Raw genomic sequence first — 25,545 nt, forward strand, 5'->3', positions numbered from 1 at the left:
CCAAAGAGACAACTACCACAATTCCACAGAGACTGAAGCGTCTGTGGCCAAACTGCAGGAGCATCAGTCAAGAAAACTGTAAAACTGTCAAAGGAATCAGCCTGAAAAATCAAGTCCTTTCTCATGAAGTGTTTGTGTTATTTTGTCTACCTCCTGTTGGTCTGCCTTCAGAGCAACACATCCGTTAAAACTCTAAACTAACTGGCTTCTTGTAAAGGATGAAACCTTGATAGTGACAGACTTGACCGGCGGTGCACAGCAGGTGTGTACAGTCTGAGCTCTACCGAGCATCATGCCACTATGATCCTGCATTCTTCACTCATACTCTCACCTGATTGGCTGGCTAATTGATTGGCTGTCAGGTTGACTGATGATGTTGGTGCTCATATCCAACATATCCAAGGTAACGCACTGATGCGACACCTGAAAGCTCCCCAATCAGCATTTCTCAGTGAACAGAGAGAGCTGGGGAGCGGTGTGTTCATCTATCATTCTGATAGTAACTGGTACAGCTCCCCCGAGTCTCACAGTTGACCCCTATTCAAACTGTCTATTAGTGAAACTGAACTGTCGTCACACACGATTGATGTGTGAGCTCCTGTGACCTTCTCATGTAGGCTAATGGAACTCCATAATAACCTGCCTTACCATTATATGCTTGGTTCATTGTGGTTGAAATGACATGAATTGTATTCTATCCTCACCATGATACATTGCCACTAATATTTCAGCAGCCATGATGTATGTTTGGAAATATATATGATCTTATTTCTCCAATAGTCAACTTTTCAGTTGCGTACACTTTCCAACTAAAGTGGAAATAACCTGACATGAAAAGCTGGGCTTTTATTCACGGTCTCAAAAGACTAAACTAAACATTGTTGTGTGTGTGCAGAAATTAATGTGGTCTATTGTGTTTCATGGAAATATTTAGCCCAGATGGTTGAATTTATAACATGCAGAGTGTAATTAGTGCAGCTTTTAGTGGCTTTGCTAATTTGTTGCAGCTATTTTAGTGTTCACTTCCAATGCTTTCTCCTAGAAATTATGTACGTATTCCGAATACATTGTCCATAAGCTTTGCACTTTATTTAACCTCTGATGAGGCCGACCCTTGGCTGAAAAGCATGTGGACACTGTCATGTTCCAGGGTCTAAATGCTCTATAGGATGCTTTTCTAGCTTATAAGTTAAGTGAAGATATAAGAAACAGGACTGCTATATCTCACATCCGCTTATTGTCCAGTTCCAACTCTTGTCTCCTAGAAATTATATTTATGCATAATAAGTTGTAAGGAGGTGGTTGGGGTGTAGGGTGGGTGTACGAAGAGCACAACTTTGTCACTGGAGTTACATACTGAGTCAAGCATGTGGTTAGGTTTAGACAACAAAGGCACTTTGGTTACAGTTAGGGAAAGATTGTGGTCTGGGTTAACTGTTAATAAAGTCAATATGTCCTATCTGGTGCTTTGAGTTGGACTTTTTCAATAATTAACTAAGACTCTCCCAAATCTTATTTAATCTTAATGAATGTTAATCATGCTTGAGTTTCTACTTTCTCTTGTGAGAAATCCACGAGAGTGGATACTATTGGAAAACAAATTAAATGAATGAATGTCACAGAATGTTTAGCAAACATCTCAGTTTGATGATTCTCTCTAAATGCACTTCAATGCACTGTGCTGCTAACTGCCCGTTCTTGTTTTTTTTCTCTTGGGATTTAAATGTTTTTATCATTTTTTTAAAGGGAATTTTTAGATATACAATATATCTTTATACTTTCTGTTATTGTTGCACTGCTGTGGGCTGGAAGGAACAGCATTTCATTTCTTTTGTGTATGCAAATACACAAGGAAGTGACGATAAACTAAATCTTGAATCTTGAATCTTGAACAATTAACTGAAGCTGTCAAATAAATGTAACGCTGTAAACAGTAAAATATTTGCTTCTGAATTGTAGTGGAGTAAAAGTATCGAGTAAAATGGAAATACTCAAGTAAGTATATTTACTCATGAATTGTACTACAGTAACCTACCTGAGTAAATGCTGAGTTACATTCTGAGTTACAATAGTGAGTTACATTCCACCACTGGTAGCACCAAGCAGGTAGCTCCAGGTCTGAAAAGTGAAACCATTGCGGAAGTGTCTTAAACCTGCATCCTCTCTAAAGGCCACCAGGGGGCGACTCCACTGGCTCTGTTTGTTTATGGAAGTCTATTTATTACTTCAGTAGTTTCAAGTCTTCTTCAATACAGCATGATGACCATTTTGTAAATTATGGACACATTTAGAGTAAATACATAATAAAACAGGGTATGCTTTAGGGTGTGGCTACCTTGTGATTACCGGCAATTTGCTACTACAGCAGTGCGTGAGGTGCTGTAGTTGGACCCTGGGGAGCTCCTCCCCAGCTCCATGCTCTTGTCCAAATATGGTCAATTCTCATCACTTCTGGCTCCAAAAAATCCCCAAAATGGTGATGGCCAGATTTTTGTCGCCCTGATGGTGAAGTCGTGACTCTTAGGTTCAGGCATGAGGAGTGAGACTGGTTAGGATTAGGGTAAGAATATCAGGGTTTAGCCAAAAAAAATATTGTAAAGTCCACAGGAGTCCACAACCCAATGGTTGAAAACCTCCTGTTGGAGACGACACACCCCTCTGACCCCTAGCCCTAACCCTCACCATCTCCCTGCTTGAGTATACCTAGACCCAACCAAGTGGGTGTGTCAAGTCGTAAAGTGGGTGTGTCATGTCGTAAAATGGGCGTGTCGTTTAGATACTGCGAGTTCGCAGTTACACCTACTTTTGTTGACTGAGAAGGCGTTGCTTTGTTGTCATGCTCTGCATTTGGACTGTGTTTATATGGAGGCTTTTCTTTGGGGGCAGCACTAGGAGTATTACGGTAGGAGGCGGGTCCTGTAGGAGCGTGGTGGCCGGCTGGGCGTGTTTTGTCTTTGTGTATGTGTTGTCCTGTCGGGCTCCTGTCCGCTGCTGCACGTCAAGGCACGGCTCAGCACAGCGCCGAGAGCAGCGTCGTAGACACGTACGGAAAGAGGGACGGAGAGGGACTGTGAGTCTAAACAAACCACCCGTGTGTCAACAGACCGGTTGGATTTACCGTGGCGACTCCTGCTTCGCGGAGGTAGACAAGAGCCGGTGGAGCCACTGCAGCAGGAGGCTCAGGAGCGGAGCGGAGCGGAGACACAGGGGCCCCGTCCGAACACCGGGACCCCGCCCGCCCGCAGCCTTCCCCCGCTGCGCTGGAGCTCGCAGACGGTCACTGTCAACCAGGTAACACCTATGGAGGGCTGGAGCATGGATGTGGCTGTGGCTTTATGATGACACTGTGACTGTTTATCCAACGTGTTCCGTCTAATTCCATAACATAGCTGTAGAGCTGACAGCGTGTGAGTTTATTCTACTTTCACTATTGTTATTCCACTAAATATCAGTAACACTCTATTGTTTTCAAATTCAAAGTAAGTGGAAGTTTGACGGCATTTTACAGTCACATATTATGGAATATATCATACCAATAAGCTTTAAACCATCTTGCTTCTCTAATGCCTCTTTTTAAGTTTCTTCTATGATGTCACTGTTCAATTATATTCCGTTCTTTTATAAAAAATAAAATATTTCACCATGCATGTCTTTAGAAACTTAGAGGTATTATTCCCAAATTTAGGAATAGTGCAAGATTTAAAACAACCAAACAAATACAGCTGAAGCGATTAGTTAGATTAGTCAATAATCAATTCAAGTATGGACAGAAAATGAAACAGCAATAATTTAGATAATGAGTCGGATGTTAAGTTGTTTTTTTAAGCAAAATTACTAAATTTCCCTGACTACCTACTATTACTCAAATGTAAATATTTGCTGGTTTTTGTATGATATGACCTGAATATCTGAATATGGGGTTTGAACTGTTCAAAACAGTTAGAGCAAGTCGACGTGTTCAAAACATGTCGACTCTGAGAAATTGTCATCAGCATTTTTTTTTTACTATTTTATGACTTTTTTTTTTTTTTTTTAGATCAAATGAATAATGGATTAATTGAAAAAAAGAATTGGCAGATTAATGGATAATGAAACAAACTGCTATTTGCAGCCCTGCTCACTAAAAACAAAGCATCATTCTTTATCTGAACACTAGGATCCACCACGAGGCAATTTTCTTTCCTTTACTTCCAACCGTCACTCAGACTCCAGTTCCATTTTAAGGATGCAGTTAGGCTCTCTTAAGTGGACGACATCCAGAGTCAGTTGTCTAAAATTGTTAACATTTTCATCCAAACATGCCTGTTAGTGTTCCACAGATATCCTTAATGACTATGGGTCAAGTTCTCATAGCTTTAATTGTCTTGAGGGGGGGATGATGATGCTGTGGCAACGACCTTCTGTGGGTTCTCATCCCTCCCTGAGCAATTCATTAAAAGTACCCAAGAGTCCATTTGTTTTGCTCTCACTGAAAAAAAAATTATATCTGGTATGATGTCTCTATAGTGCAAAATAGTGATTTTTTATTTTATTTTAGCAACCTTGAAGCACTTGTTTTGTATTTTATGTCACTTTATAGCAGTATAGTCCTGTAGTTTCATTCTTATATTAAAGGTATCATAGAATAACTCTGTTTTCACGAGGGATCTCACCCCGGCTGATAATGGAGCCCCTGTGTTAGTGCTGTTAATGAACCGCCGGTGTGTGTTATCTCAGCAGCCATGAAGTGATCCTGGTAATAAGTGAGTTTTATAATGCTTGGGAGGAGAGGAGGGTTGGGTGGTGTGGGGGTAGGGGGGGGGGGGGGTTTGGAGGGTATCTAGGGTGAAGGATGAGTCTTGCATGTTGTTACAACTGGAAAATGGTCACTGAAGGCGCGTGAGGACAGCACATACCAGCCTGCTTATCTGTATGGTGAAGATATTAGTATTATAAAAAGCTGATGGAGAGAGACGGCGTGTGTGTATTGTGTGGAGGAGAGAGAAGCCTGTACCCTTGGTGAACTGTAAATGTAACCTCTGTTGCCTGCAATGGTTAGGTCTGATGTGGACACACACTCAAACACGCACGCACACACACACACACACACACACACATCTGTGCTACTGAGCATAGCTCCTCTGCTAATGGATCAGTTGTCGCAGTTGTCATGTATGTGTAATCTGTAGTGCTAATAGTACACACACACACACTAATTGGTGAAGCTGTCTAGTTTGTATGACAGCTCTACTGCACTGTGAACATTATCAGTGTATCCTGAATGATGTACATGTACGTTCTTACATGATTTGTACTCTGGGATGTGTGTGTGTGTGTGTGTGTGTTTGTGTGTGTGTGCAGGCCCGCATATGCTCATGCATATTCAAAACTGAGTTTGCGTCTGTGTCGATCATGCAGTTTCATGCGTGCGTGCGTGTGTGTGTATGTGTGTGTGGCTCAGTCTCTTGGTGAATGAGGAGGAGAGGGGGATACAGTGGGGAGATGTAGGGAGGAGGATGAGAGGAGGATGAGGAAAAGATGGGGGGGGGGGGGGGGGGGGTAGAGGGAGGGAGGCTTCTTTCCAGTGTTTTTCCTGCTTTAATTTGCTTTGACAGCAGCTCCATTGTCTCAGGCTCTGAACAAGCCTTTACGTTGTATAGGAGGAAGAGAAACGCTAAGTATTCCTACTGTCTCTCTAACATGGCTTAATTGGTGATGCTACAGTGACTACAGTCAGACCGATGTAGCTCTATAGTTTCACCACAGGCTTGCTGTAGTAGTTTCTACTCACGCTAATTATCCACTACCTGCTCTTTGTATTATAAACCAAGCAGAAACACAAATTGCTTTCTGTGCAGAGTAATTACAACAGCTAGGCTAGCTCTTATTTTCAGTTTATTTATTTTTTTAAACTTTCTCTATCATTTACATGTTTTAATTGTGAATATTATGAAACTTGAGTATCAATCAACTTAAAAATCTATACATTCTATAGTATACCTGTAAACTAATTCATTTTCTACCCATTTCCTAAGCTTCTTGCCACAAGAGGAACATGTAAACCACCAAAGAATCTAGAGAACGAGGTAATTTGAAGCACAGTCCCACAAAATTTGGGTAAAATTCAGTCTAAAACCATCGACTTCTTTAAAAAAATCTCTGTATTTTTCACCGAGAATCAGTAGGAAAAAAATATTAGCATGTTTTATCAGGTCTTGGATAAAGGAGAAGACTGAGGACGTTCTTTTCTATCATCAACAAATCCCATGAGAAGAGCAAAACCAACAATGAACCGTTCTACTAACAGGTATCGTGTGTCTATCAAAGCCTGATATATCTTATCCCTCTGTGTCAGAACTCCATCACTCCATCACAAACTTTTATCACACATCAATGAGCAACACTGTTTCACTGTGTTCCTTCATTATCATGAACACACACACTGTAGTTTATTTGAACTTAATCCCACACACATCATCTCGCTGCTGTAAATACTCACCAGAGCACCAAACGTGGATTAATCCACAGAAAATAGTCCCCAACAAATGCACAATTTTCCTCCTGTTCAAGTTTGCTACAGTGCCCAGCTGTTATGGGAAATTACCAGTGTCGGGGTGTAGTGATGCAACGTGCAAACATATGGGGCTTTTTTATTGTCTTTATTCAAGAGCGTAGTCTTTAAATTTGAGAGCATGATTTACTGATTTCACATTCAGGTTTTGTAATTCTTTCCCTCAAACTCTGCCCTCACTCTCAAACAGCCTCTGCTTGTGCTTCTACTCAAACTGTGTTCTTGCACTCAGATATATCGTTGCTCCTCCTCACACTCAGGCTGCTTCTGTGCACTTGTAAAATGTCTACTCTCAGATCTTTCTGATTTGCCCTCTGATTTTTTTTTTTTTTTTGTGCAAAAACCATTTCCAACCCACAGAATGCCAGGTGTAGTGTTGACCAATGAAATGACCGACCTCCTGTCGGTGTTCTATATGGCTACTCTCATATTATAGTAAAAAGTATGGGCGCTGGTATATATATTAACTGTCCTTTTTATTCCAAAAGTCGTAAAGAAAGCAAGGATAGTATAATTTAATAAAGCCCTTGAGGGTGGGAGTGGATGAACCCGGCTAAAGAGTATCCACCCGTATGGGAAGTTCTAAGAAGTAAAGCAAACACGCCCGCAAGGAGGCAGGCGAATCAATAAATCATGCTTTCAAATTGAAAGATCATGCTCTTGAATAAAGATTGGAAAAATCCAAACAAATCCTCTAATTTAACCACATCCCCCTGTATCATTCCATGATGTTGCAGGGTTACTATATTGCTATGTTTTGTGCTACACTTTCTTGTCTTTTATGTTATTTTATGGTGTCATTTAGTACATCACAAAATAATGAGAGCATTTGTTTATTATATCTCTGTTGACGGGGTGTAATTACACGCATCACATGGCTGAAAGGCTATTTAAAAAGCAGCACTTATGAAAAGTTTGACATGACAAAGATGTGACTTGGATTGAAACGTCCATCTAAATAAATATAGTGGCTCGGAGTCATTGTGTTACTTCTTTTCATCCATTATATTACTTAGTGAAGTAGTAGTAGTAGTATTTACTTAACTCCTTCCAATGAGAAGTAGCTTGTTTCAGAGTCTCCAATACTGGATACTACTTAACCTTCGGGCTTTGGAGCTGAGTGCCATGAACAGAGTAGAAGATTCCAACAATAATGAGAGACAACCTCACTCACTAGTCTGACTGTTGAGTGGATGGAGGATCTGTGAAGTCATACTTCATGGGAGAACTGACACTAATATGACCCCCTTTGTCCAAAGTGAAAGAATGTGACCAGCATGCTGGCTGAGTGTCACCTGCTTGTGATGATACGTTACAGGTGTGTGTGTTTGTCTTATCCTCCACTATATTATTTCAGCTTATTACAACTTACAGCCTGTTTTTACACACAGACAAAGTGACAATTAGGCTTTAGACGGAGCTCTGGTTTATGATGTTTTCCAGACTTGTGTTAACAGGCGCCACAAACACACACACACACACACACACACACACACACACACACGCTTGGTGTAGGTCTAACTTGAGCTGTATGTTTATGATGGTTACATTGTGTCCTGTCCATCAGTTTCTACTCACACATCATTTAGAGATACCTGAGTATCTGAATGTGTGTACATTTGCACATATGCAGTTTTTGTTAGAAGGGGAAGCAGCAGATTGATGGGAGGAGGGTGAGAGTAAAAGATGAGTCGTACGAAGAGAGAGCGGCAGACGAGGGAATGACAGAATATTGTGACAGATAGCTTCGGGACAGAGGATAGTATGTCATCATGTAGCACCCTAAGGGCGTCATATGTCAGCTGTCACAGCAGTATGTACACTGTCCACCGTCCCAGCTGCAATTCTTCTTCCCTATCCACATGCCACACTGAAGACACATGTGGAAATGGAAGTGAATGCTGAATATCAATAGATATGAATAGATGAGTGCTCAGTCTGATGAAGTAAAAGTCCGTTTTTCCAGCATATGAAGTTTGGAAAGAAACTCGAGTTAAAATCTCAACTGGAAGTGAAATCTTGATGTCACATGATTCCTATAAGTTTCCTCATATCGGACAAACAATAATATGACAGAAATATTCAGATTTAAAGATACATATTTTATTAATGCACTCATTTCTGATGTGTTTGTCCTGATTGATACAGTATTGTGTTATTGTCAGTTTAATTATGTGGACAATTTTTGAAAACTGTGATAAGGGTAAACTTGAATTTATAAGAAATTCATAATGCTGGTAATTTAATAAATTCATTTCAAGCTATAAAGCATGACATGTATTATTACACTGCAAGCATTAAACATCTTCACATCATTTAGTTTATATTCAGCATTAAAGCTGCAGTGTTCAATATTTTTCCTACAGTATAGAGTGACTATGAGACTAGAATGACTGTGTGTAATGTGAAAGGGATCACTGGCAGTGATGAATACACAGAGAATTATCACACAGTCTGCAGTTCCCTCAACTCTAAAAAAGTGTTTTACACCTGGGACACACAGCCTGTGTGAGCAATGAGCGTGCATCACAGAATCTCTTGCTTTTCATTCCAGCGCTCATGTTAACAGATTAGAGCAGCCACACGGCCTTCATGTGACCGCGGCTGCTGCGGCACATCGTCTAGAGATTCGGGGTCTCGCCTATTTTTTTTCTACCTGACGTATGCGGTCAGCAGATATAGACGGAGAAAATGATCTGTTTATTGTCATATTGACGTCATTCCAGCAACATCATTCACTATAGTTTCAATGTCTATATCTGTATGTCACAGACATGAAGTGTCACCACTGCAGGTCAGCCTGTGTTGTGCATGCAGGGCCAGGTAGCCTCTCTGGTGGGGAAACTCCAGCACGGAGAGCAGGTGACACACGGAGCTTCTTTTCTCTCTGTGATATTAGTTCAAACCAGAGCTCCTGTCTGTTGTTTTACCTGCTTCCAGACGGATATTTGGTGTTGTTACTGTCCTTATTTGTTGTCAGTTTCCCTCCTGACAGTTAGTTAGTTTGGAGATTTGTTTGTGGGAGTGTGTTTGGCTCATTTGGGGAACTTGATGTCGTCTGGAGGGATTTTCTTCACTTGGAGTGGTGACAGCGGGGATTTAACTGGCGGAATAATTAGTATAATCAATATTTAAAAAAAACGTTCTGTGTGAGGAGTGTTTGTGGCTGACACAGAAGCCCCAACCAGACCCCACCATGCCTGTCAGACAGAAAGCTGCTTTCACCTCACATATTATGTATTTATTTTTCACAGTTGAGCACACGCTTCTTAACCTTCTTCTGTCTGAATAAAATGATATGAAACATTCTATTATTGATGGCTATTATCAAAGTCAAAGTCTATATAGAATATAGAGCTGGCAGTAGCTTTCACTACCTGTCCAGCAGCAAACAGCAGACAAAGTTAGCAGCTAGCTGGTGAACATGGTGGAGCATTTAGCAGCATATTTTTTTAACAGGAGTTGGTGGAGACCAAAGCAGAGCTAAAAGGAAGTGAATATTGTGTTTAGATTCATCAGATGACGACAAACACAGCTGCAACTGAGTGCTAATGTTGATCTGCTGGATGTTTGAACAGGCAGAAGTGAGCTAACATGTTAGCACCTTTATAATACAGCAATATGTCAAGTGTGTGTGATTTTCAGCTTCTTGTGAAGCGTCTTCATGTGGCAAATAATTCAGATTAAAGCAGCTTTAAAGTCTTATTTCTCTTATATTATACAAAGTGGTAAGTTCTGCCAACATGGAGAGTTAATGTCACTTGTTTCCAGTGGTTTTATTTGTTTCACAATTTGTTTAAAGTCAGTGTCCTGATAGAAGGCAGATCAGTCTGCAAGTATCAAGTATCTAGATTCACAAATCAAGTAGATTTGCATTGGAAATACGTGCTGGCGTGTTTCCAGTGCAGACTTTGAGATTTGATGACACACATTTTTCAGTCAACGCTGAGTCCCATTTATTAGTTATTTTGTTGAGGACGAGACTTCTCCACAGTCAATCAATAGATCAATGAACAGTTTGTAGGGAATGTTAACAGGTCATGTGAACTACTTCAGTCTTGACATAACGGGTGGTCATATATGGAAGGAACAGACTCATCAGTAAAGTGAGGCAGTGTTCTTCTACTCTTTTAGTATGTGGGAAGCTCTCTCTGACTGCTTGTTTTGATTTTATTTACCCACCAAATAAACAAGCTCGGAGACTTAATTAAATGAATGAGTTGGTTGTTTTGTGTTGAATGGATCATAGTCAGTACAGGCAGCTTCAAGTTCAACAGCTAGAGCGACAGCATCACTCTGTGTGTTTGTGTGTGTGTGAATCATGGGTATTGCCTGTTTTCTGTGTCTGGGGACTGGAGCTTGGAGCAAAGGATTGTGGGTGCAGTCTGGTTCTGGTTGACTGGCCTTGACAGAGGAGGGAGAGAGAGAGAGAGAGAGAGAGACAGAGAGAGAGAGAGAGAGAGGGAGAGAGAGAGAGAGAGAGAGAGAGAGAGAGAGAGATGGTCTGTAATTAGTGCTCAAGGCCAAGCGACTGCCACATTCCACATCTGTAAATGACAGAGTGCAGGGTGGACTCTCTCTCTCTCTCTGTCTGTCTGTATGTCTCTCGACCTCCTGCTCAGACAGTCTCCAGTTGTTTCCACATCATAGCATCCCACCCTCCAGAAGAGCAAGGAGACGAAGGCGTTCCTCCTCCTCCTCGTCCTCCTCCTCCTCCTCCTCCTTTATCCTCGCTCATCCTTTCCTTTCCTCTTTTGACACCATCCCTTCATCCCATCATGTCATTCAGTCCAGAATTCAGGCTTGAATTCTGGTTTTCTTCTCTTACTCGAGGTGACCACGCGAGTTTTTGTGCTAAACGAGATCACTAACACCTTGATACACTTAATGCCACAAAATCCTTGTAGCCATTAGATTTAATGTGTTTTGATGTGTTTGTTGGTGTGCTTCACACACTTTGGAGAAGTGAAATAAACAAACACAGAAAAGTAGTTTTACTGTATGTACATATAGACAAAGTCAATAACAATATTTGCATCATTAAAAAAGTCATAATTTTTCAGAAAATAAAGGCATTTTTTTGCAATCACAAGTAAATATCCCCCTTTTGGAGAGGTTAGATCCTCCAGCAAAAATAGATCCGGTGCATAAAGATAGCAGAGTAGAGAAAAGAGCCTACATGAGCTGCAACTGATACACTCTGCTCACATATCTGATGGACACTGGCACACATTGGCTAGAGCAGCAGCGGTCACAGAGCCAGAATGAGATGCAGTTGCAGCCAACGGATTTCATTCATTTCAGGTAAGAGACCCGAGGTTGGTGTCTGGTGTTTTAGGGCTGGGAGGAAGCACTGCTTTAAATGCTGCTGCGTGTTGCTATGTAACACCAACAGTGAACATATCCCTGTTTTTGTTTTTAAGCAGGTACAGTGTTCTAAATTCATCTGCCTGCAGGAAGGTATACACTGTGTATGTGCACCTCTGGCTTAAAATCTTTTATAGTTTGCTTTTTGAAACAATTGCAGTAAATAATGAGAAGAAATGAGTATGTTTGACAAAAACAAGGTCCGTTTACTAGCTTTTTCTGAGGCTTTTAACCACGTACTTCAAGGTCTTCCTCAGCAGAAGGAGTTTCTCAGTTGTCATAAGGTGACCTAACTGACCGGCATGTCTGTGTACTTTTAGTACAAGCATGTGCGTATGTGTTTGTGGTAGTGAGCTGGCTCTTTCACCCTCATAGTGTGTGTGTATGTGTGAAGTATGTGATGTGTTATGGTCTGATGAGTTGCAGTTCAGTTTTACTCCCAGCTCTCTCCCCTCTCAGTGTGATGTATAGCAGGGTGCTGGCTGACTGTCCTCTGTGTCAAACAGTTTTCTGATTGGCTGATGGTGCTTCAGTCTATATGTGACAGTCTCCATAGAGAAAGCCCAGTCAATATCAAATCATTCTTCTTTACAGGGCAAGAGAGCACCAAATCAGACCTCCAGCACTTAACCTAAAACTGACTTCATGGCAACATTTACTTTCTGTTTGTATGACCCAAAGCATGATGGGAACTATAGTTCCAGAGCTCAGAAGATGTTTATATCCCAAATAAAAATAAGAAAATAGTGCATTTGCCTGTCATTAAACTGACATAATGACATTACTGTCATTATGTGAGATGATGTCCTCCAGTTAATGATCTTTATTTTTGGTTTATTGGTTGTATGTATTTTTGAATAAAAGCAAAACAGCTTAAAATTGAATGTAAGGTCAATATTAACTCTCCTTTTAGCTGCTGTGATATCCATAAACTCCTGAGGGAGATATGCGTCTCTGTAGCTGATAAATGCTCTACTATGTTCACCAGCTAGTCGCTAACTTGCTCCTACTGTTTAGTGCTGGACAAGTTATACAATTGGTTTATCAGAGCTTTTTCATTAAAAACAAAGCTGAGGAGAACTGGAGAGTCAGTGATAATTTCACACTTTTCACATTACAAAAGTCATTCGATTGATTGGTGATTTAGAAATATTAACTAGTGCAGCTTTAACTGTTTTGGTTTTTTTTTTTAAATTTACAATTACTTTGAAAGACTCTGGGGAATGATATACAATTTCTCCTCATTTTCCTCCTCACTTTCTGTTACTTAGCTAATTTGTGTGTGACCTCACTAAAAGAGGATCTTGTTTAGTCTAAACTGTGCTGAACGGAGTCTTCTTGCAACAATGAACACAACAATGGATGCGTGGGGACTAAATCTGGGTGAAAATCATTGAAAGACAGTTTACTCTCACTATTTCTCTTTGGAGAGAAAAAAAAGCAAAAGACTAAAAATGATAAGCCTCACTCACAGTCAAGCATTTCAGTACACCTATCTAAAAGCAACAGCCACTATCATACAGTTGCCCTTTGGCCTAATGTGTGTTTGTAGATGTTAAAACTCTGAACAGATGTACTTCCAAACCAACACCCAATACAGTGCAGTAGTGTGTGCTGCAAATTGATTTATTATGATGACATTTAGCAATCAGTTTCTTAGCTTAGGCATCACAATGACTTAACAGATAAAGCATAACAAACAACGTCAGAGTAAGCAAATGAAAAAGTCCTAAGTAATGTTTAACGATATAATTTGACCGAACAATGCCTCATTTGTGACGAGAGAGATTTTGAAATCAATGCTGTGCTTGACTGGAAGCCAGTGCAGAGAGGTCCATGATGAGGTGATGTGGGACCTCTGGTTAATGTCTGCCAGAAGCATTCTGCACCAGTGGGAGCCAGGTCATCACTGCCTGAGGGAAAGAGAACAAGGATATACAATTGTCTTGTAGACAAGATATAAAAGCTTGAAAATCTTTCTTCAAATTGTAAGAAAACAAAGAGGCAACACAATGAAAACAGAGAAGTCCCAAGAATAGAACCTTGGGGAACTCCACCTATCATTTGAAAGACAAGTGATTAGACTTGATCACCAAATGTTACAGAGAATTTTCTAACAATGAAGGTTTTATAAGAATACAAGCCTGATGAGATGCTTCAAACACTGAATCACACTTAATAATGTTCAAAAGAGCCAAAGACTAAAAAGTTATTTGCTAAAAGTGAAAAATAAGACACATTTGTTGATCATAGCGACCTCCGCTTACTTCTACTTACAGCAAAGTGTTTGAATAACCTTTAAGAGCAACTCTCAAGTGCTCACATGATCAATCATTAATGTCTCTTTGTGTAGGTGTGTATAGACATGGTGGGGGGCCATGCCCAGCTGTATTTTGTTTGCTCCATCCTGCCTTTCCAGCCCCAATACAACTGTGTGATTACTGTCAGTAGTGATGTGTCATAGCCTGTCACACTTTGACAGGTCATGACGAGTGGGAGGGAGGGTGTGTGTGTGTGTGTTTATGTGTGTGTGCGATCACTGACCTTTGTCTTTGATACATTCACTTTGTGTGTGTTTATGTGGTAGGACTGAAAAGCAGGTCTCTGGATGAATTAACTATTGAGTCTTGGTGTATGTTTGCTTTTGTGACTATGTTTGGGCATAAAGCACTTGTTAATTGTAACATTACTATTATGGGGAATCACACACAGAGCAGATATAGTATAATAGGCCTGTTCTACTCCTACCACTGTGATGTTGATGAGATGACATTGATGGCTGTGTGATAAAGCAGCCGCTGCCTGTGTGTCTGAGTTTCTGTTGTAGCATGCCTGTAGATAAGAAGTGGAATTTAAAGGAAAGTTAAGACATTTTGGCAAATATGTTTTCCCTCTCAGCCCAGAGTCAAATGAGACGATAAATAATTGTTTCATCTCCACAACAGGATGTGGTTAGCTTAATTTAGCACAAGGACCGGAATACAGAGGAAACACTTAGCCTGTGTCAAGTGTGAAAGAAGACAAAGAGTCTGCTGCCATGCTAGAGGTTCTGTTCAGCTGTACTTTGGCAGTACACTAACAAAACTTAGTTTAGCATGTTAGCATACTAACATAAGCTAATTAGCACTAAACGCTACAGCTGAGGCTGATGGGAATGTGATTAGTTTTGCAGGTATTTGGTCATAAACCAAAGTATTGGACAAATAAGATGACCTGATGATGGTGCTAGAGGAAAGGTTGAGGGATCATCAAAGTAAGGGGGCAACATGACTGTCTGTACGAAATATCACAACAATCCACCCAATAGTTTTTGAGACGTTTCACTCAAAACCACAAATGTGAACCTTAGACTCAATCCAAGTTCTCATGTCTTGCTTGCCACCTAGCTGAAGTTCAGGCCGTTAGCGCCAAAGCTAGTGACAACTTCAGCCCAGACTCACTTAATGTGGACTCCATTAAGGTGAACCACATATTCTCATTTTAGTGACAAGTTTAGTTGAAATATCTCATTTCATATAACAATGGATACGTACTGAAGTATAATATGTATAATATATGATATATGTATAATCCTCTCTAATTGCGTTGTTATTGACTATTTTGTCACCTTCTTACTTTGCAAACATATGAAGTTGCTGTCTCATGCCAGTAAAGCAGCCAATGAATTAAACTGACACTGAGTGAGAGCGTGATAATTGGCTTGATGTCAAAATCAATGTGGACATCATTAACAATTAAAATGTTTTCGTATTAGATGAAACTCTTCAAAAGAAATGGAAAGAAAAGCAGCCTGAGGATGGTTCCAGACAGGTAACATTTTGAGGTTTTCTAGTGGGGAAACTTTGAGAGTAATCACAACCAGGAACCATAGATTTTTTTTTTTTTTGGTCCAAAATGTCAATCTGTATCCCCGACTCACAACTGTTGCCCAAACGCCTGCACTGGAGCTATACTGCTGTTATCAGTGCGGTCACTGATGTATGTATATATATGCATGTGTGTTTGTGTGTGATACAGAGACACTGAGAGGCAGACTGATGTAGATAGAAAGAGACAGACGAAGAATCTATGTTCTTTTCTTTGATCTCTCCTAGACTTCTTTTATCTCCGGGCCTATTCTGAGTCTAGTAACAGATGATACTGATGTTACCCATGCACGCACACACACACATACACACACACACACACACACACACACACACACACACCTCCCCTAGTAGTGTGCAGCTGTTTGATGTGTATCCACAGGATTGCTATGGAAACACTGGGAGTGGATGCCCGCTTTCCACTTTGTTCAAAATCTTCTGTTCACAAGCCCAATTACAACACACACACACACACACACACACACACACACACACACACACACACACACACGCACACACTGTATTTTTCCAAGGCATTTACCAAAAACACTTCTTACAAGCCTAACGAGTTAAGCTCCCCAGACACAACAACAACACTGTGGGCACAATCCAAGGTGGTATTTAGAAAATACATTTATCTGTGGTTGCTGTATCTTTTACACTCTTGCCTGTTAGGTCTGTATAAATTAAACCTTTCTTTTTGAGGATGTTATGTCATTCTATCCACCTGTTTGTTTTTGTGTGTGTCTCTGTCTTTGCTGAACACACATACACACATACACACACACACACACACACACACACACATACCTGACGGGCGCCAGTCTCTTTAATATCTGTTGAAAGCTCAGTGCTCTGTCCCAGCACTGGCAGATGGTGTTCATTGACCAGTGCCCTGTCCCGTCTTCCTTCCTCGCTGCCTTCCCTCTCTCCCTCTTTCCTTTCTACATCTAGTTTAGATGAAGGCATGTAGAGCTGCAACCATTAGTCGATTAATCGGTTAGTCGACTGACAGAAGATTAATCACTATTTTGGTAATCGATTAATCATTTTTAGTCATTTTTAAGAAAAAATACCAAAATTCTCTGGTTCCGGTCTCTTAAATGAATATACTGTAATACAAATGAATTTTTTTCTTCTGTAATAGTAAAGTGAATATCTTCAGATTGTTGATTGTTGGTCGGGACAAAACAAGACATTTTATCATCTTTGGCTTTTGGAAGCATTTCATAGACCAAACAATTAATTGATTAATTGAGAAAATAGTCAACAGATGATTTGATGATGAAAATAATCTTTAGTTGCAGCACTAAAGGCATGTCCCTCACTAGCCTTGAACTTTGAAAGCCCTCACCAGACAGTAGCAATTGCCAAGGATTTAGTGCTACCCGCTGTGCCCTGTATGTGTGTATACTGTATTTGTGTGTGTGTGTGTGTGTGTGTGTGTGTGTGTGTGTGTGTGTGTGTGCAAACAGAGATGAAACAGTCAGCCCATTTACCCAGAGGAAAGTCTGTCTGTGTTGGAGTCCAGGCCCAGCTTTACGTGCAGGGATGAAACTGTTGGGGGACGTTTTATAGTGCAGTAAATCAGAATAATTAGGTGTTTTACTGTGGGAATTGTTCCATTTTACATTTTGTTTTTCTTAATCACTTTACTTTTCACTGTCTTTTCCAATTAGATCGTTCACTTCTAGGAACTATTTATGTTCTTTCCACCTTTTAGATGAGGTTGATCAAATGAAGCTGACTGTTGTGTAAATGTTTGTGGCTCGCGTGGTTTTGGCATAGCTGTGATGGTGTACATCAGTGTTGAAGTGATTAAGCTGAAGACATATAACACTTTATTGTCAATGTATGCAAAACAACAAAATTTAGTGTGGCAACCCTCAGAAAACAGCAGCAGTAAGAACAGTAAGGGAATGAATAAAAAGAATAGAATAATACATATAATACATTTTAAAAAAAGGACTGTAGGCACAGCCAGGTGTCATGACATCTTCAAAGTGTTACTTATGGATTGACTTCCCAAAAAGAAAAGCGAGACCATCCACAATTGTTATTAATAATCAGCAGCTTGAAATAGTTTTCTCCTACTTCCAAAGCTTCATAAGAGCACAGTCCGGGTTGTTTTTCTGCAGGAAATGAAAGTCCTTCAAGGTCTGTAAAAGCTTTTTAAATGTTTTCTATCAGAGTTTCATTGCCAGTGCCATGTTGTGTGCTGTTGTATATCGGAGTAACTGCATTACTGCCAATAAAAGGAAAAGGATTAATATGTTTATTTAAAATTCTGCTTCTGTAATTAGTTTGTCTCCTCATTCATTGGAGACAGTTTTGGAGGAAAGAACCAGCAGACTTAAGTTTGAAGGTCATCCAGGGTTTCCGCCAGTGAGAGAGAGAGAGAGAGAGAGAGAGAGAGAGAGAGAGCATGAGCTAGGGAGAGTTTGTGATGACGAGGCTGGTGACCGGAACTCGGCAGTGTAGCTGTGAACATCACAGTGTGTGTACAATTTAGGCTATTTGTCGGTGAATACACACTACAAGACCCAAGCCAAGTTCCCGTATCTTGCTTACCACCCAGCTGAAGTGAAGAGGGTTAGCCCTGAAGCTAGCGACAACTTCAGCCCAGACTCATTTAAGGTGGACCAGCTATTCTCATTTTAGTGACAATCTCGGCTGGTCCTCTGACTTTTGCTCAGTCCTACTCTCCCTACGCTGTCGCTACTGTTTCGACTATAAGATGGTGGATAAATTGTTTTGAGCGTCACACAACCTCGGCAAAATGACTCATTTCACTATCAGAATTTAATCCATTCAGTCTGATAAAATTTGGAAAGTCTAGAAGAGCCGCACGACTTAATTATTTTATCCCCATTGAAATTAGCAGAGAGCTAACCAGAAGTTAGCCAGCTCAGCCAGTGGAAGTCTCAGGTCAACTCTGTATTCATTCAGTCAGGCCAGCTTGTGTCAAACCTGACGCCAGATTAAAAACTCTGGTATACTGTGAAATACAGAGAGATTTATCTGGCAGTGATAGGCTTAATCAGCATTGTGTGAACTTGTTTGGCAAGGGCTTGAATGTTCCTTTATATGTAAAAGGTCTGCAGGTTTAAGGGATATTCATTTGTTTGTTCACCTCTAATGCTTTTCACAATGTGCCCAGCCTGTACATGTGAATTACTGAATGCAGTGTTTTTGCAATATGGTGGAAGTCAAACAAGCACCAACCAGGAAGTAGTCTATTTACCAGCTGTGTTGCATTCTATAGCAATGTTGCTGTTACAGCAGTGTTATAGTCCAAAAATAAGGCTGATGTCTCCATTTTTAACAGTCAGGAGAAGGTGAAATACATGTTATTAAATAAGAGTCTACAGTCCTGCTAGCGGCTCTGTGAGGCTGTAGGCACAGTGGCATTTTGAGCTACATGTCAACATCAGCATGCTAACATGCTCACAATGACAATGCAAGCATATTGATTTTAGCAGGTAGTGTTTGCCAGTAGTACAGCTGAGGCTGATGAGAATATCATTAGGTGATCATAAACCAAAGTATTGGACAAATTAAAATGTTTACCTGATGATGGCACCACATAGAAAGTTAAAGGATCACCAAAGTTAAGTTAGAAGTTATTCTGACGGTGACCTGAATGTCAAATTTCATGACAATCTGTCCAATAGACCAACCGATGTTGCCATTCCTTAGGAGCCATGTTGCTAATGTAGCAAAGAAAGACATGAAAATGTTCTTTGCAGCCCGGAAACATACACTAGATGGAACATGTGTATTATTATATCAATTAAAAATGAAAACAACATCATGGAGCAGAGCCTTGTGGATTTTGCTTGCAAAGTTGATATCTGTTGTCGGAGCACCTGATTTGTAGGTGAAAAGACGTGTGAGCATCCATTAAAACTGGACTAAATGTGGTTGAAAAGTTAATTCCAAATCGAGACGTCTAACTTTAGTTTCAACTGCATTTCACTGATTATATATTTGCACATGTAACAAGGTTTACAGACTTTTTTTGTCAAAAGCTGTACAAGATACATTACAGTGTTATTGGTTTATACGTGAGATGCCACTGCAGTAATGGCATATTGTATACATCCACCTATAACCCTGTCATGGACCACCTCATGAATTAAATATTTTGTCAAGCTTCTCTGTTAGTTCCAATAAGACAGTGTGACAGCAGCACTTAAGAACAGGAGAAGAAGAATGGAATCAAATTGCAGGTGGGAGTTCACAGTATGAGCTCAAATAGTGACCAGCAGAGGAGAACCTCCACTGCAGCTGTAAAGGCTGTTGCATCAAGTCAGTTCAAAGATTAATTCACATTCAGCATCGGCTCTAGCTTTTCATATGTGAAGAGTGGCAACTTCTCTCTGTTTTATATCATTGTAAATTGAATATCTTTGGGTTTTAGACTGTTGTATAAAACAGGCGATATGAACTGAGCTCTTGGAACTTGTGGCAGGCATTTTTTTGCTAATTTTCTGACACTTTTACTATGAACGATTATTTTATTTATCAAAATAATAATCAACAGATAACAGATAACAATGAAATAATAGAATTGCAGCCCTAATTTAAATCTTTGCTTGTAGCTGCCACTTATGGCAATACTGTGAGCAAGGCAGTGTTCATTTTAATCTGTTTATATAATTGAATTAACTGCATTCATCAATATGAGCCCAGAATAATCCTGTTTACATGTCTGATTTACTTTGATTAACCAGTGAGAATTGAAGAAATTGGATTTTTTTTTTCCTGAAAACAAAGAAACCAAAAGCGGCTTTCCAGTTATGACTCCACATGTTGAGGAAGGAAAAAAAATATGCTGCTCTCGTTCAGGTACATAATGCGCTCTTATTAATATTGATGCTCATGGCTGTTATCAGAGTTAAAAGCAAGGTAAAGGACACAAGGACCTGCAGAATATACCGACGGATGTCAAAGAATAAATGAATGTAGAAACATAGTGAATACAGATGCTTCCATATGGAGCGCGAGGGTTCGCTGAATGTCTTGATGAGGATGAAAATAATGGGAATCATACGCAATGACCTTCACCAGATCTCAACCCAAATGTACTGTATGCATTAAGATGACAGACTACTTTATGTTATCTTTACTCGCCTGTCTTCTTGAACTACAAAATGCAATGCTTTGAAACCTGTAGAGACTCATCAGATCAGGCACAGAACAGCCATTTGAAAATGTGCCCTTGAACATTAGAACCAGCAGGATTACACTGATACTGAACAGTGACAGTGAGACATTTTGACCCCTACAGGCTTTAATTAGCTTTTCTGCAGGACTGCGTTGGGCACTGCGACCTTACAAGTCAATGGAAATGTCTATCCACTCTTTTCTTTCTTTTCAGTGTGAATTTCAATTCCTAAACAACGTCTGTTGTTTTTATTTGATTATGCTCATTTAGGTTGTTTAGTCTGCTCTAGAGCACGCTATCCATCCCTGTGCTTTCTGGGAACTGGGAAGAAACCAGCTCGCTTTTAAACACACCAGCTTGCAGCTACACATCTCTTTGTATGTATTAAGTGTTGATAATATTTTGCCCCCCCCCCCCATGTATGTTTATGGAGTGGGCAAAATATTAGGAACACCATTCAATATAATGCACTCTTGTTCACCACCATCACCCACTACAACCTCAATAATAAACATAAAGTAGATCTATCACCTTTCTGACAATGTCAACAAAAACTGACAAATATAAGCTTCGTAAATGTAGAATTTATGGCAGAGCTGTTGTGTTGGATTGTGTTAGATTGCACAGGTGTTCCTAATAAAGCGGCCAGTGAGTGTATATAGCTTATATAACTGGATGGATTGATGCAGTAAAATGAAGTGGAAAACATGTGCATGAATTTGTATGACCTATAAGGTTGCTTTACCCAACGCAGTCTGTAGTCTCACTATGCAACACTTTTCTGCAGCATAAGAAATAATTTAAGTCTATGGAAGTCAATATGACCCATTGGCACTTTTCAGTATAAATATTTAATAGCTATTTTCACTTTGCTCTACAACCTTATTACCTTAGAGTGTATTAAATAACACAGTTTTAGGAAAAGTCAAGGATTGGCAAGATATATGTTTTGTAAAATGTGTAAACATATTATGTGCGTATTTTAAACAAGACTACGAGTCGTCACGCTAGTGCCTCTGCAAAGCTAAATGCTGATATTAGCATGCTAACTTGATTACAATGAGCTCATCCTTCTTCACCTCAAAGTGTTTTCAATGTGTTTAGTCACAGTAGCTCTCAATGGCATAACATACTCAGCCAGCTCTTTCAATGCCTCACCCCTTAACCACACTGAGTGGCAGATGTCGGTCTCACACATTTGGCACACCAACCGGGTGATGGCCTAATAACATAATAACAGATAGAACATAAGATTAGCATGCTAGGCTAACTGTCCATCAGTTGTGTGACTTTATATGTGCATTGTGATGTCTTTCAGAGCACACAAACCCTGTAAACACACTTGTCACCTGCCCAGCACAGTGCTGTTAAACCGGACGACACCACGGCTACACCTTATTTTTATACAGTCTATGTGCTACACACAGCACGACACAGCTATGCTAACGATGCTAGCCATGCTAACTAGCTGCTAGCTGTTGTGCAGGTTGGTAAAATGGATTTGTTGCTTCTCTTTGTATCTGTCTGTTGGTGCTTCTGTCAGTGTTGGAGCCTCCGTGTGAGGCGCATCGGTCGGTAAATGTGTATTTTTAAAACTTATTTCACCAAAAAAATTACCAAAATTTGGCACCAATTGATCTCACATAAATAACATGAAGTAACAAGTTCAGTACCCAACCCTAGTATGCAAATGAACCTATAGACCAACATGCTTAACCAGTCAAAAATATTCTTGGCGGTTAACTGATTAATGGTTAACCGTTGACATCCCTAGTCTGTAGCAAATTTCATGGCAATCCATCTGATGTTGGTGGAGACATTTCAATTAAAACCAAAATGGCCATCCTCATGTTGGTGCCTGAGGGAGATCACAGGGTCACCACGAATGTCTGTAAGAAATCTCATGGCAATCCATTCAACATTTATTGAGATATTTTAGTCTGGACCAAAGTGGTGGACCGACTGCTAGTGTGATTAAAAAGTGAATGAAATTAATTTTATCCAGTGGCACTTGTAGTGGAGCTTATAATGAAGGTTGCAAATTGAATAATTATCAATCTGCAGATTGAGGGCTATAAGGATTCAGCACATCTAAAATGAAGGAGGGCCTTGATACCTATCCTACATCCACATTTGCATAACATATTGGTTAGAATCTTAAATCCGGCTCAGTGTGGCTGAGAGAGCCCAATGCACTGCAGGATAATGTCACACACTTTGGGACAGTCTCTGCTCAAATATATTCATGGTGTTGAATGTGCCTCAGGCAAGCTCTGACTCCAGGAGTATGTCTATCATGTCTGTGCTCAGATTTGACTGAGTTGTGACTCTGTCAAAGTCTTTTGATGAAAATATTTTAGTTTCAGTTAAATTTTAGTAATATTATTTTATTAGTTTTAGTCAACAAAAACTGAAGACATTTTATTCTAGTTTTTTTCATATCAAGATGCTTCTTAATGGTAGTGCAACAGGTCAAACAGCTAAATCAGTGCAGGATGCTGAATAAGACTTTGCGTTAAAACTAATTAATTCATTTGTCCATTTGTTTGTTTTTCACTTGATTATTTAGTTTTTATTCTTAGATGAAAAACGTAAAACATTTCATCATAGTTCTCATTCTCAAAAGTTACTTTTTATTCAGTTTTAGTCTTGTTTTCATTGTGAAAATATTATCAACAAATATTTTTTGTCATAGTTTCCATTGATGAAATGAATACTGATTAGGAGTTTAATGCTGTTAGACAATCTAACAAGCACTTCACTGGAAGCATACCTGAGTCTGAGACCATCAGCAGTGGAACATGGCTCTACCTGGACCCAGATTACACTGAACCAGAACCAAGTAAAACTGAACATAACTGTGATGCATGTATGTAAATGTGTCCACGGGTCAGGAAATGTATATCAAAGTGTGTCAGGCAGGCATAACACATACTGTAGAAGAAAGGTTTCTGTGTTTTTTGGTGACATCTGTGTGTTTCTGCCCGAAGCACTTCAGTGTGCTGGCTTTGTGTGATACTGTTGTGAAGGCAGAGACCCAAGCATAATGTTTTATACCAACATTGCACTGCAGCACCCAATTTGTATTGACATGTCTCTCCAGCCGGCTGCTCTGCCTGTTCCAGAGCAAGCAATGTCATGACAAGCTGCGAAATGAACATAATTGGCACTTTGCTGTCACAGTCAGTGTACTCTGTGCTGCATGAAAATAGGGCTTCATTTAGTCTCACTCACTGATATAATACACACCCGCCATTTTTAACATGCTGACCTCAATTCATTCATGGTCATATTGACCAAATCACATCTTACTCCACTTTCCTCTATGTTCTCTACAGACAAAAAAGAGTAATGCTGTGTGTTTCATTCCAGCGAGTATTACTGCAAATATTTCAGAAATCCAAAAAGCACCCACTCTCACAGTCTGAAGCAAGACGTTTATTGAGGCTTTTTTGGATCCCTGATGTGAAAAAGTGTGCCTGGCAATTCAAAGGCCTCTTGTAAGATAACTATGAGTGGTTATGGCTGTGTGTGTGTGTGTGTGTGTGTGTGTGTGTGTGTGTGTGTAGTGAATGCATACAATCATCTGATATGGGTCTGGAGACGGAGTGTCTTGTCTGTCTATGGCCCAGCTGTCCAGGGACGTGTTTGTGTGTGAGCGTGGGAGTGCAAGTTTGTGTGTGTGTGAGTGTGTGTGTGTGTGTGTGTGTGTGTGTGTGTGTGTGTTTATCCCCACCGTTATCTGTGACAGATAGTTATGAGCAGACAGACTGACGCTTTCCCAAGTGTTAGCCTTGGGGCGGACTGGGGAGAGGCATGAGGGTGTGTGTGTGTGTGTGTGTGTGTGTGTGTGTGAGAGAGAGAGAGAGAGAGAGAGAGAGAGAGAGAGAGAGAGAGAGAGAGAGAGAGAGAGAGAGAGAGAGAGAGAGAGAGAGAGAGAGAGAGAGAGAGAGAGAGAGAGAGAGAGAGAGAGAGAGAGAGAGAGAGAGAGGAAGAGATGAGTGTCTGAAATGCTCTGTTTCATCCCCAACTCCCCCACTTTTTTGTTTCCTTACTCATTCTTTCCATCATTGCTCCCGTCCTCTTTGCTCTTCTTTCTTTTTCTCTCAGTTTCTCTTCAGTTTCTTTTTCAATATGGCCGAGCCAGTGTTTTTGTTTTACAGTATGATTACCAACAGTGAGCAACTGATCCTTGATCATTTATTTCATTGCAATTATGTTGTTTTTGTTTTTTCGTATATTACATTAACAACATAGTTCCATGCATACCGTGCACAACATACATCCTTTATGGGTCAAAACAAATAAATGTAGTGCAAAGTAACAACACAACCACACAGTAAAACAGCACAAGACAGCACCTCTACTTGGATCCTCCAGAAGCCCCTGGAACAGGTTAATCCAGCCGTACTTTCATATAGAAACCCATCTCCATTCATTTCACTACACATAGTCCTTGCAGAGAATTGAAACTTGCCTGAGTAATCCATCACAGTGAACAGTGAATTAGATCAGATTACACTTTGTCAGATTCACTGTAAAACTCTGTTTCACAAATAGAAGAAAAGATGGAACAAATGACTGTAATGTGA

The 25,545-nt window shown here is 40.1% G+C and overlaps 1 protein-coding gene across 1 annotated transcript in view; it reads left to right on the top strand.

Annotated features, from left to right (window-relative positions):
- The first annotated feature begins 2,818 nt into the window (after nucleotides 1–2,818).
- dok4 (docking protein 4) overlaps nucleotides 2,819–25,545 on the top strand; it is a 76,698-nt gene continuing 53,971 nt past the window's right edge. The window contains exon 1 of the mRNA XM_044352335.1: nucleotides 2,819–3,291. The gene's annotated coding sequence lies outside the window, so the exon portion shown is untranslated. The remainder of the gene's footprint in view (nucleotides 3,292–25,545) is intronic.

This window comes from Thunnus albacares, chromosome 1 (genome assembly GCF_914725855.1).
Source record: "Thunnus albacares chromosome 1, fThuAlb1.1, whole genome shotgun sequence".
NCBI lineage: Eukaryota > Metazoa > Chordata > Actinopteri > Scombriformes > Scombridae > Thunnus > Thunnus albacares.